Raw genomic sequence first — 13,300 nt, 5'->3', positions numbered from 1 at the left:
ATTAAGGTGGGATAACAAACCAAGTTAGTAATCATATCAAAATGTTATTTTCCAATGGTCCAACTGCTTTAGATTATAGGGTCTTCAGTCTATTTCCCATATTTTCTCTGGTAATGTTTACTTTCTTCATACTCCATAAAATAGTCAATTATCATTTGAAGTGACTAACTTTCTGATCATTCTAATTTCTCTGACTCCTGATGAATCACAGAATCTCAGAGAGAGATGGGATTTAGTGCTTGGTCAATGCCTACATAAGAATCTTATCTAGACATATTTGAGGAGTTTGTATCCAGTCTTTATCTGAAGACCTCCAGTGATGATTACCCACCATCTTACAAGATAGTCCCCCATTTCACTTTAAGAAAACTCTAATCATTGGGAAATTGGCTCTTCTTTCCAGCATCTAATTGCTTTCTTAGGCTACTAGTCAATGCTTCTTATCTAGCCCTCAAGGATTTAATACTGCAAGTCTACTCTCCCTTTCATGAATCATGAAATGACTTTTCTCTCTCTTACACACACACACACACACACACACACACACACACACACACACACACACACACATATATATATATATATATATATATATATATATATATACACAAACACATTTTACCTTTTTAGGCTAAATAGTCCCAGTTCCTTTAGTTTATTCTCTCTATCATAAACTAGAAGCTTCACCATTAGTTTTATGGTAGCATTGCTTCTGGATCCCCTATTTCTCTTGTCATATCTTATCTAAAATGCTTCCCAGAATGTGGACCTTCATGCCTCTCTGAGTTTCACTTTCATTCCTTTATATGGGTGGCTGATAAATCAATTAATGATCAAATATTTATTAAGAATCTATCAAGTTCTAAAAACTGCCCTGTGTAGGGGGATGAATTATAAATTATTTTTTCCAACTATATACAAAGAAAATTTTCAACATTCATCTTTTTTTTTAAGTTTTTGAATTCCACATTTTTCTACCACCCTCCCTTCCCCGCCCCCCCACCACCACCATGGCAGCAAGCAATCTGATATAGGTTGTACATATACATTCATGTTTAACATATTTCCATATTAGTCACTTCATAAAAGAAGAATCAGAATTAGAGAGAAAAAATGAGAAAAACAAAAAATTTGAAAGAAATTTTAAAAAGTGAACACAGCATATTTTGTTCTGTATTCAGACTCCACATATTTGTTTTTCCTCTGAGTGTGGATGACATTTTTCAAAATAAGTTTTTAAGAATTGTCCTTGATCACTGAACTAAAAGGATCTGAGTCCATCACACAATAGAGTTGATGATCACACAATGTCGTTGTTAATATGTACAATGTTATCTTGGTTCTGCTCACTTTACTCAGCATCAGTTCCTGCAAGTCTTTCTAGGGTTTTTTGAAGTCTGGCCACTCAAGATTTTTTATAAAACAATAGTACTCAATTACATTCATATATATCATAATTTATTTAGCCATTCCCCAAATGATGGGTTTTTCCAATGTTTTGCAACTACAAAGAGTTACTACACATATTTTTGTACATATGGAACTTTTCTCCTTTTTTATGACCACTTTTTTATGACACACAGACCTAGTAGGGGTATGCTGTATTAAGGGGTATACAGCTTTATTGCTCTTTGGGCAAGGTTCCAAATTGTTCTCCTTGGAGCAGTTGAATCAATTCACAACTCTACCAACAGTACATTAATGTCCCAGTTTTCTGACTGTGACAGAATATTGCAATGCTAGAAGAAAGGGAGGATCAAAGAGGAGGAAAGGACTTATATGAATTGATTAAGCATGCAGTAATCAGAATGAGGAAAGCAGTAAAACAACAAAACAAAACAAAAAAATCCAACATCACCAATACCACCACTGACACCACCACCACAACAATAATATTAACAATTGCATAAATAATTTCAAGAGAATGCAACCAAATTTTAATATCCAAGTTTAGCCCATTGAAAGATTCTTGAGAATTTTCAACTTCTTGTAAGGTAGGACCAGGAGCTTTAACATAATATGAAACATCACACTTTTTTTGAATGTTGTTTAGTTTGTGAAAGGTTAAAAATATTCCTTTTTTAAAATTATTCATCATAAGGTATGGCTTTGAGGGAGGGATAGTGTGAAGTATAGGTGTTTTAGAAACAAAGGAAAGAAACAAAATGTATAGAAATAAAAAAAAACTTGACTGAAGTTCATCTTCATGTTAGGGGGAAGTGTCAGGAAAGGGCTTTAACACAGAGGGTTGTATTTATAAGAAAAACATGGCAAGTTAAAACAGAGTATAGTAATAGGAGTTCTGTCAGCACAGCCATCTGGTGAATCCTATCAGAAATCAGGTTTGTGCTGTAAAAAGGCAATCCCCTAAACTTAAGAAATCTGGATGCTTTTAATGAGCCACAAGCTACCTTAGCAAATTACATTGATACATGCAAGAAGGTTGACAAAGATATTTTCAACAATATTCCCCATTGTTCAAACTCACTGCTCACTTTCCTAGCAAATTGACCTGGCATCACCTTTAAAATTTGTTGAATGGAAAGATAAAGCAACTGATAGCTTCATAATAGATGTATGAATATTCAAATTTCTCTTTTGCTGTGGAAGGCCTTATCAAATACCCCAGGCTAGCAACCTATATGTCATCATTGACTACTCATCACTCCATATCCAATCAGATGCCAGGGTCTGTAGTTTAGATCTTTGAAGTGTTTCTCAAATATGACCCCTTCTATCTTCTGATAATGGCACAACCTTGAGCCTGAAGGTGGATATATCTGCCTCCAATCTCTTCCCCTATGCACTCTACTCTGCTTTCAGTTACCAAAATAATTTCCCCTAATGACCATGTTATTTCCAACTGCTATCTAATAAACATTCTATAGTTCACCAGCCATCGTTTTTAATTAAAAGATTTTCATAACCTTGCCTCCCCTCCACTTTTCCAATTTTTATCACATCCCTCACCCCTGTCTATATAATCTTTCATCCAATGGAACTGAACTACTAGCTATTCCAAGACACTTCATTTCCCAACTTAAGGCATTTTCACCAACTGTATCCTATGCCTGGAATGCTCTTTTCTTTTTTCTGCCTTTGGAATTTCCAGGCTTTTCAGGAATCCCAGTCGAAATCCTACCACCTACAGGAAGTCATTTCAGAGACACTTTACTTCTAGGATCTTCTCTTTGTTGATTGTTTCCATTATCATGTCTGTAGCTTGTCTCAACAACATTTTTTACACCATCTCTCGCCCATTAGATAGATGGTATACTCCCGTTACTAAAACTTCTTGGGCTTATTAGTTGCTTAATAAATATTTATTGATTGATATAAAATGTGTACATAATAATCATGTTTATGCATTAGGTATGTTGTAAAGATATATATGTGTATATATATATATATATATATATGTGTGTGTGTGTGTGTGTGTGTGTGTGTGTGTGTGTGTGTGTTCATTCCCATGGAAATTAAACTGGCATATGGTCACACATGAGGCATGCTCACCTATATTTGTAGATACATGTGAGCATGTATGTTCCTGTGTAATGTTCATATACTTTTATATCTACATGCATATAAATGTGTTTATTCATGTATTCATATTTTTTTATGAGAGAAGGACTGCAAGGAAAGTGAACAGAGGGTTAATCTTGCAGTTAGAAAGCAATATGATAAAGGGTAAATAATCTTCAGTGCCACAGGTAATTCTTTAAAATATAAGCTTCAGAAGGGGTGGCAATTGATATTAGTAGAGAGAATTTACATACTTGGAGACCAGGATTAATCCAATACTATAATGGAAGTCAGCTCTCATCCAGGTGAGTACTGACCTCAATGGTAGGGTAGGAAGCTGATCCATATTTATTCATTTTAGGCACCTCTTCTTCACTACCTCCATAGGTTTCCCAGATTTGGTGTGCCCAGGTGATAAGAATCACGACACAGAGAGGATATTAATGAAATCTATTGGTTGGTTCTTCACATCCTGACTGAATAATACAGTCAGATAAACACATATGTGTTTATATGCATAAGTTCAGTTATGTATAAGAATATATTGGTGTTTATAGGTGCATTTATTTGCCAAATGGACAATGTTTAATGAAGTTCAGAAAATTAGCGGAGGATTGATCCTAAGCTCTAAAGCCTAAAGGCACCTCCAAACCATTTAGTCAGTCAATGTTAGTCAGCTATCATTGATTTCAGGCCTACTATGATATAAGCACAATAGGGGAATCCAGAAAAAGGTAAAACCCACAAACAAAATGATCCTTGCAATTAAAGAGTTCACAATCTAATAAGAGATACAACACGCAAGCAACTATTCCCAAACAAAATCTATACAGGATAAATTAGGGAAAATCTCAGAAAGTATTAAAAATAAATAGGTCTTAGAAAATCTTCTAGCAGGAAATAAATTAAAGAAGAGACTTGAAGAAAGTCATAGAAATGGTTGGAAGAGAGGAAAAGGCAAAACATTGCAATCATGGGCTACAGTCAATGAAAATGGCCAGTCAGGGGATAAAGGTGCACATGGGATGGCCAGATAACGTAATCAGTATACCTGAATCTCAGAGTCTGAAAAGGGTGTTAACATGTAAGGAGACTGGAAATGGTAGGAAGGGGACAAGCTAAGATGGGTTTTAAAAGCCAAATGGGATTTGTTAGAGGAAGAAAAACAAAACAAAACAAAACAGATAGCCAGCCCTTCAGAATCTGATGAACACTGTATAAAATTTATCTGTTATGTGTTTCTTTCCCTTAATCCTAATTCCTTATACCAAAAATGACTGATCTGTAAACATGTTTATCAAAAATATATATGTACAGTGTTAATCTGACTGTTCACTGCTGAGGGGAGGGGGGTGGTAAGGGAGGGTGGAAGGAAAATTTTTAACTTAATTTACTTATACATATGAATGAATATTAAAATAGTTTAAAACTATCCAAGGTTGAAAAAAACATGATTTATTAATTAATATAGCCAAACCCACCATCATCAGTAAGAAAACAAAAGGCTGACATTTTTACACAATTATCTTGTGGTCCACAGGGAGGAATAAGTCAGGTCTAGATTCTTAACCAGGTTTTCTTACTCAAAATTCAGTGTTTCTACCAGTCCATCCTAAATAGCAACACTTAAATTTTGTATGTTGAATGTTTTTCAATTTAGCTCCTTTGCTGGAGATCAATATAATATATATCAAGTTTGGAGTAATTTGGGTCCTGTAGGCTGTGGCTACTTCCAGGGCTCTGGAATTGTGAAAGCTCAAGAGGGGTGTTTTGAATGATTTTATGGCTTAATTAGTAAACCCCTCAACTTCAGAATTTCATTAATCAGTCTGTGACTAAATGAGACATGGTTAGACCACCTTACTGTGTGTAGATCCTCAATTTTTTTTTTGAAGGGCAAAAACTCTTGTCTGCCCTGATGAGAAACAGCAGTGTCAGTCCTTATAGAAGGCGTAAAAACAACTCTGGTTATTCAATGCAGCTACTGCTGGGTTTTCAATTTCATATTGTCGCTCAGAGATCAAAACCTTTGTGTTCAGAACATTTGAGGAATTACTCATGTTACCAGTTGTTGTTCTGTAAAAGAAAGCTAAGCCACTGCTATATTTCTTTAATAAAAAAAGGGATGCTGCCTGTGTGGGAGTGATTCACACTTTCTCCTAAAAGATGAAAATCTGGAGACATTTCCAAGAGTAGGAAATAGGATTTCCTATCAACAACAACAACAGTAGTAGTAGTCATAAGTGGTAGTGGTTTTTGTGGTGGTAATAGTAGTAGTGGTAATAGTAGTAGTAGTAGTAGTAGCAGTAGTAGTAGTAGTGGCGGCAGTGGTGGTGGTGGTGGTGGTGGTAGTGGTGGTGGTGGTAGCAAAAGTGGTTATCGTAGCAGCAGTTGTAGTAGTCGTGGTGGTGGTGGTGGTGAAGGTAGTGGTGGTGGTTGATGGTAGCAATAACAGCAGTAGTGATAGTGGTAATAATAGTGGTGGTAGTTGGAGTAGTAGTTAGTAATGGTAGTAATAGTGGTGCTGGTTGTAGTAATATATCTAGGTGGTGTGGTGGAGAGAATGTTAGACCTGGAATCAGGAAGAACTCATCCTCATGATGTCAAATTCAGCCTCAGGCACTTATCAACTGTGTAACCATTTTTGTCTCCATTTTGTTATCGAAAAAATGAAGGAAATGGTAACCCACTCTTATTTCTTTTCCAAAATCCAATAACTAACAAAAAAAAAAAAAACAACCAAATGGGGTCATAAAGACTGAATAACTGTAATAGTAAAGAACACTAACATGGGGCAATGGATAGAGTTCAAGGCCTGAAGTCGGGGAGACCCAAGTTCACCTGACTTCAATCCTTTGCTAATTGTGTGATTCTGGAGTAATCAAGTAAATCTATTTGCCTCAGTTTCCTTATCTGTAAAATGAGTTAGAGAAGGAAATGGCAAATCACTCATTTCTTGTGAATTCTTGTGGGGTCACAAAGAGACAAGTATGTTTTGTTTTGGGTTTTTTTAGGTTTTTGCAAGGCAATGGAGTTAAGTGGCTTGCCCAAGGCCACACAGCTAGGTAATTATTAAGTGTCTGCGGCTGGATTTGAACTCAGGTACTCCTGACTCCAGGGGCGGTGCTTTATCCACTGCGCCACCTAGCTGCCCCCTTTTTTTGTTTTGTTTTGTTTTGTTTCAAAGAGACAAGTATGATTGTAACAACTAAATAACAACAATGGACAATAATAATAGCCAACATTTATATACCTATTATATGGCAGGTAGCACAATCACCTTACAGCAATCCGAGGGAAAAGGTGGCTTTCCTAAAGAGTTTTTTCCATTTTATTGTTAAAGAAACTGAGATAAAAAGATAAATTGACTTCCCCAAATCATGTAAGTAGTCAGTCTCTGAGGGCAGATTTGAACTCAGGTTTGCCTGACTCCCGATGGAGAGCTGTAACCATTGCCCCAACTAGTTGCCTCCAATTATTTGATGGTTGCTTTAAAACAAGGATAGATAGTCTCGTTAATTATTCAAACAGTAATTAAAAAAAAGCATCTTCCAAAAATATTTATGTACCCTTGCCAAAGTACTCCCTTTGCCCATATTGCCCTTTATTGGATTTTCTCCAGTTGAATATAATAACAGTAATCATAATAATAGTAAAACTGTTGACATACTATTTCATAATTATGCATTTTGCAAAGTGCTTTACATTATATATCATCTCTGAAGTTTCAAACAACCTTGTGAGGCACATGCTACAGGTTTATTATTCTGATTCCAAAAGAAAGAGAAGGCTCAGAGAGAGAGAAGTGCCTTGCCAGCATCAGGGACACTTAGGAAATTCCAGGGGCAGGAGTCAAATTTAGGTATCCTTAATTTCCAATCTAGCAGGCCATCCATTACCCACTTCACCTCTCCAATCAAATACTATTTATCTGAATTGTGATAATGAAATAATCTTGTCAAACTTAGAAAGTTGCCTTGTTTCCAATACATTTGAAAGAAAAATTGAAATGGCCCTATTTCTTTATTCCCCCAATAGATGGTTAAGCTTTTGCTTAATCACAATGGCAAGCAGAGCAATCCAGACTTGGCCAATAAAGAAGAGAGTTGGAATCCATGTGAGGATTGTTATTTACATCAAAACGCCATTTAAAGGAAATATTGCTTCCTAGGAATCACAAAGAGCCTCATGTGGTTTCCCACAAGATGAATGTCCAAGTGGTGGCAGCAGCCTTAGGGCTTTGATGACTTTCCACCGGGTTAAAAACACTTTAAGCAGAGATACTTCTATTATTTACTGGGTCATTTTGCTTCAAAACATGTCACTGATTCCATCCTGCTTCTTTGACTTCCTTTAGTGTGGCAGGCAGCTTCTTTCAAGGGACCTGAGAATTTATTCAGATCTTCTCAGTATCTCTGTCCCTCCAACCTTCTTTGCCTTTGGCTCATAGGCAAACAGCAAACTGCTTTGATTTTTCTCTTAAAATTTCTTTTCCCCGTCCCAAGTGACAGTACCTTCCCTTCCTCTCCCTCCCACACTCCAGTTTGGGAAGTTAGCATGAGTTTCATGGAGAAAACATGACCATTTTTTTCATTTTTCCCTTGGGTTTTCAATATTTTCTTAGAGCCAATTTGCTAATTTCTGTTTCAGGGAAGCTGCCCTCTTCCGCATTTTAATTTGTTTTCAAAAATAGGACTTTACTGTACTCTACTTTCAATCTAACTTTTGCTGTCAGGTCTCAGATCTATTTAAGGCAAACCCTAATAATTTTAAAAACTATTTTAAGGGTTGCTATTTTTAAGAACATAGCTGAACAATATAAAGTTTATCAAGATTACATTTCTACATTGTTTCATTACTTCATTCAAAAGAAATATAGGGACTTTTACAATTTCATGAGAGAAATAGGACTTACTCATAAATTAATATTTTCAAATAGCAATTAAGTATCTACTCTGTCGAATTCATTGTCCTTGGTGTTCAGTGATGAGGACGATGCTAGGTTATCACTTAGTGCTTTAATGTATGCAAAATCATTTACTACTGTTATCACATTTGATCCACACAACAAACGTAGGATGTAGGTATTACCATTATCCACAAATATTAGAGATGAGAAAATGAAACAAGCAGAGGTTAAGTGACTTGCCCAGGGTCACACAATTAATATACAAAGCTAGAGTTGGTCACAGATTTTCTCATTTCCAATCAATTGCTCTAGCTACTGTACCTCCTAAGTTATCCAAGGTAGCAAAATATACATAGAACAGAATACCTGTTATATGAGAGGAAAGAAACTACTAAATCATAAAATAAAAGGGGGTTAAGAATATTAAGGGGTAATTGTGATTTAAAAAATCATCCTCTAGTGCCCTACCAATCAAAATTCCAAAAAATTACTTTACTGAGTTAGAAAAAATTGTAAGTAAATTCATATGGAGAAATAAAAAGTCAAGAATTTCTAGGAATTTAATGAATAAAAGTGCAAAAGAAGGGGGGATTAGTCCTACCTGATCTAAAATTATATTATAAAGCAGCAGTCATCAAAACTGTTTGGTATTGGCTAAGAAATAGAGTGGTGGACCAGTGGAATAGACTAGGTGCAAAAGCAGGAGAGGAGTATCGTAATCTGCTGTTTGATAAACCCAAAGAGTCCAGCTATTGGGATAAAAACTCTCTCTTTGACAAAAACTGCTGGGAAAATTGAAAGTTAGTATGGAAGAAACTTAGCTTAGACCAACACCTCACACCCTTTACCAAGATAAGATCCAAATGATTACAGGATTTAGACATTCAAAACAATACTATAAGCAAATTAGAAGATCAAGGACTAGTTTGCCTGTCAGATCTATGGAAAGGGGAGCAGTTTATGACTAAGGAAGAGATGGAGAACATCACTAAAAACAAACTAGATGATGTAGATTACAATAAATGAAAAAGCTTTTGCACAGATAAAACCACTGTAACCAAGATAAAAACAAAGGAGTAAATTGGAAAACAATCTTTACAACTAATGATTCTGACAAAGGACTCATTTCTAAAATATACAAAGAACTGAGTTGCATTTTTTTAAAAAAGCCATTCCCCAATTGACAAATGGTCAAAGAATATCTAAAAGCAATTTACAGATGAGGAAGAGATCAAAGCAATCCAAAGCTATATGAAAAATTGCTCTAAATAATTATTAGAGAAATGCAAATCAAAGCTTCTCTGAGGAACCACCTCACACCTCTCAGACTGGCCAATATGACCAGAAAGGATAATGATCATTGCTGGAAGGGTTGTAGGAAATCTGGGTCACTATTACATTGTTGGTGGAGCTTTGAACTCATCCAACCTTTCTGGAGAGAGAGAGATTTGGAACTATGCCCAAAGGGCAACAAAAATGAGCATACCCTTTGACCCAACAATACCACTACTGGGTCTATACCTTGAAGTGATGATGAAAAAGAGTAAAAACATCACTTGTACAAAAATATTCATAGCAGCCCTGTTTTTGGTGGCAAAGAATTGGAAATCAAGTAAATGTCCTTCAATTGGGGAATAGCTTAGCAAACTGTGGTATATGTATGTCATGGAATACTATTTTTTTTATTAGAAACAAGGAGGGATGGGAATTCAGGGAAGCCTGGAGGGATTTGCTGATGCTGAGTGAGATGAGCAGAACCAGAAAAACACTGTACACCCTAACAGTAATATGGGATGGGTGATGTTCAACCTTGATGGACTTGCTCATTCCATCAGTGCAACAACCAGGGACAATTTTGGGCTGTCTGCAATGGAGAACACCACCTGGGGAGTTTGAACAAATTTCAAGGACTATTCCCTTTAATTTAGGAAAAAAACCAATATCTTATTGTCTGATCTTGTTATCTTTTATACTTTTTGTTTCTTACTTAAGGATGTGATTTCTCTCTCATCACACTCAATTTGGATCAATGTACAACCTGGAAACAAAATAAAGACTGACAGATTGCTTTCTGGGGGGGGGGGGGAGTGAAGTAAGATTGGGAGAAAATTTGTAAAACTCAAAACTCAAATAAAATCTTTAAAAATTAAAAAAAAATCATCCTTTGGGACCCAGTTTTTTTTGATAACTTTCATACACATACACAAGGGTACATGAGAACAAAAAATCTTATATAGAAGGAGTCACTCAGGATGTGAGGACATGAATTAGTGTTGATTGATACCATACAGGAGGAACCATAACCATGAGAACAAACAATCAATAAATATTTTTTTAAAATCATATGATGCGTCAGACACTAATACATGCTTAGAAATGCAAAAATGAAATGAGATATTCCCTGGCTTCAAGGATCCCTACCTTTTCTCAAGGGAAATAACATGAATTCCTATAAAATAAGCAGAAAAATACATGAAATGTAAATCTAAGGGAATTTCAAGGATTTAGAAACTACCAATTAGTGGGTTTGAGGAGGAGCCTCATAGAGATTCTAAATATGATTCTGAGAAGGGATCAGCCATGGGTAATACAGAGTGGGGGGGAATGATGAAATATTAAGTGTTTGAAAAAAGCAAATAATGTTTGACTGGGCCATAGAATAGTTGGAGGGGCTAAAAGGTTTCTTAAAAACCAGACTCATTGCCTTAATTTCATAGTGATGATTATTTTTGTCAAGACCCATGATTTGACTGAGATAAGGAATTATCAGTAAGGAAACTCCCCCATCAGAACATATTAGCACTGTCCTGCAATTTATAGCTAATCCCAAATTCATTAAGAAAAGCTAACTGACTTTCCAGGGATTTAATTCTCTTTCCCCTAAATCATACTAAGTCTCTCTAGCATTTAGAGGCATGAAAAAAAAAATAATAAAATGACCATAGATTTGGGAATGGTTAAACAAATTTGGTCCATTCTTTTACACCATAAAAATAGATGAATATGAATAATTCAGATAAGCATTCAAAGGTTTATATGAGCTGATGAAATATGAAGCGAATAAGTAGAACAAGGAAATAATGTTCACATTGACTACAGTAATATAAATAGAAAAATATAAAAAGGGAAGGGGGATGAATTATGTATGATAATAATGCCCAAGCTTGGATCCACCCTAAAGAAAGTTGAGGAAATATGCTAAGCTCCATTCTTTGTAGAAATGGGGGATTTGGGTGTGAAATGCTGTATGCACTGACAGACTCGATTGTTGTATTAATTTTGCTGAACTGAGTTTTTAAAAATTCTTTCTTACAAGGATGTCTTGTTAAGTACCTGAACATGGAAGAGTATATTTAGAAATTAAAGTGATATAAAACTATGCATCAATCATTTTTTTTATAGATAGGAAGGCTGGCTATCAAAGATCAATTTGATTAACTAAACCTTTTGCTTAGAAAAGTAAGAGATGAATACAAGCTAGGTTTTCTGGTTCCATAACCCAGGATCAATCATTATTGCTGCCGCATGAATACCAATTTGGTGCTCGTGGTCACTAGAAATAAATGCTTTGATGTCTCCTGACTACCAAAACTACAGTCTCAAAGGTTATCACTGATTTTCCTATCAACAAATTCAATATCCTGTTGTCTGTGTGCTTGTTCATTGACCTCTCTATGGCATTCGGCGCCACTAGAGATTGTCAAAAGTAGGAGAATTCGATAGATTTATGTCAATATTCCCCATGAAAAAGTTATGATAGTATATCACTGGAAATAGAAGAGAAGGGCAATAGCTTTAGGAAGGTCCCTGCACAAAGTATTTTCTAGAATTTTTAAGAGTTGAAATTTAGTCGTGCAATATCATATAGCAAATCATCACCTTTCTTTGAAACTTCCAAACACAGAAGGTCTATTCAGGACAAATGACAGTCAAGATCTTATCTACTTCCCCACTACCCACTACAAAAAGAAATGCTGATCTCTTCAGTTGTTTATGAAATCTTTGATGGAAGGACCAGGACTATGGATAATGACTTATTCAAGGCAGCTTTGGGATAATGGGAGACCTCATCTTTGCCAAGGCCTCTCATATCAATTCTCCTCCATGCAATACCCTCCCCTTTCACACACACACACACACACACACACACACACGCACACACACATAATCACATATTCTGTCTGGTTGCAGATTACTCATTGTACAAAATAAGCCCCAAATTTTGTTCAAAAAGCTCCAGAATCTTCCATCTGTAAGGGACCCCAGAAGTCTTTTGATTTGACCCATAATCAAAACCTAATCCCTCCTATGATATGATGGAGAAGTAGTCTTTCACATTTTATCCAAAGAAATCTAGTAAAGATTAATTCACTAACTCCTTGAAGCAGACCCTTCCACTTATGAAATTCGATGGCAGAATCTAATTCGGTGAATTGACCAGAAATACAGAGAATTTTAGACATTAAAAAGAACAAAAACAAGAAGAAATTCTTGACTACAGCAAAGACTTCTCAGACTGCCTTTCCCTTTTACTACCTTGTTTTAGTTAATATTCGCCAGTTGGCTTCATGCCTCATAACATTCTTGGAATAAGAAACATGATTTTCTATATTCTTCAATGTATTTGTGTCATAAAAGTCATTCAATATATTTTTTATCATTACTTGAGGCATTCATATCAAGCATCATCTCTGCCTATTCTTTTTGCATCAACACTCTCTCCTTCAGCTTATTCAAATTTCAGTCCCCAGGATACCCTTTGTCAATACTCAATTTCACACTATCCATTATACTTTCTTACAACCAAAATTGCCATCCAATTAATATGCTCAGTGCGGCTGCCTGGATTTTCATCTATGACTATTTAAT

The sequence above is a fragment of the Macrotis lagotis genome, chromosome 6 (genome assembly GCF_037893015.1).
Source record: "Macrotis lagotis isolate mMagLag1 chromosome 6, bilby.v1.9.chrom.fasta, whole genome shotgun sequence".
Lineage (NCBI taxonomy): Eukaryota > Metazoa > Chordata > Mammalia > Peramelemorphia > Peramelidae > Macrotis > Macrotis lagotis.
The sequence above is the reverse complement of the archived record's forward strand: the minus strand, read 5'-3'. Positions refer to the sequence as shown.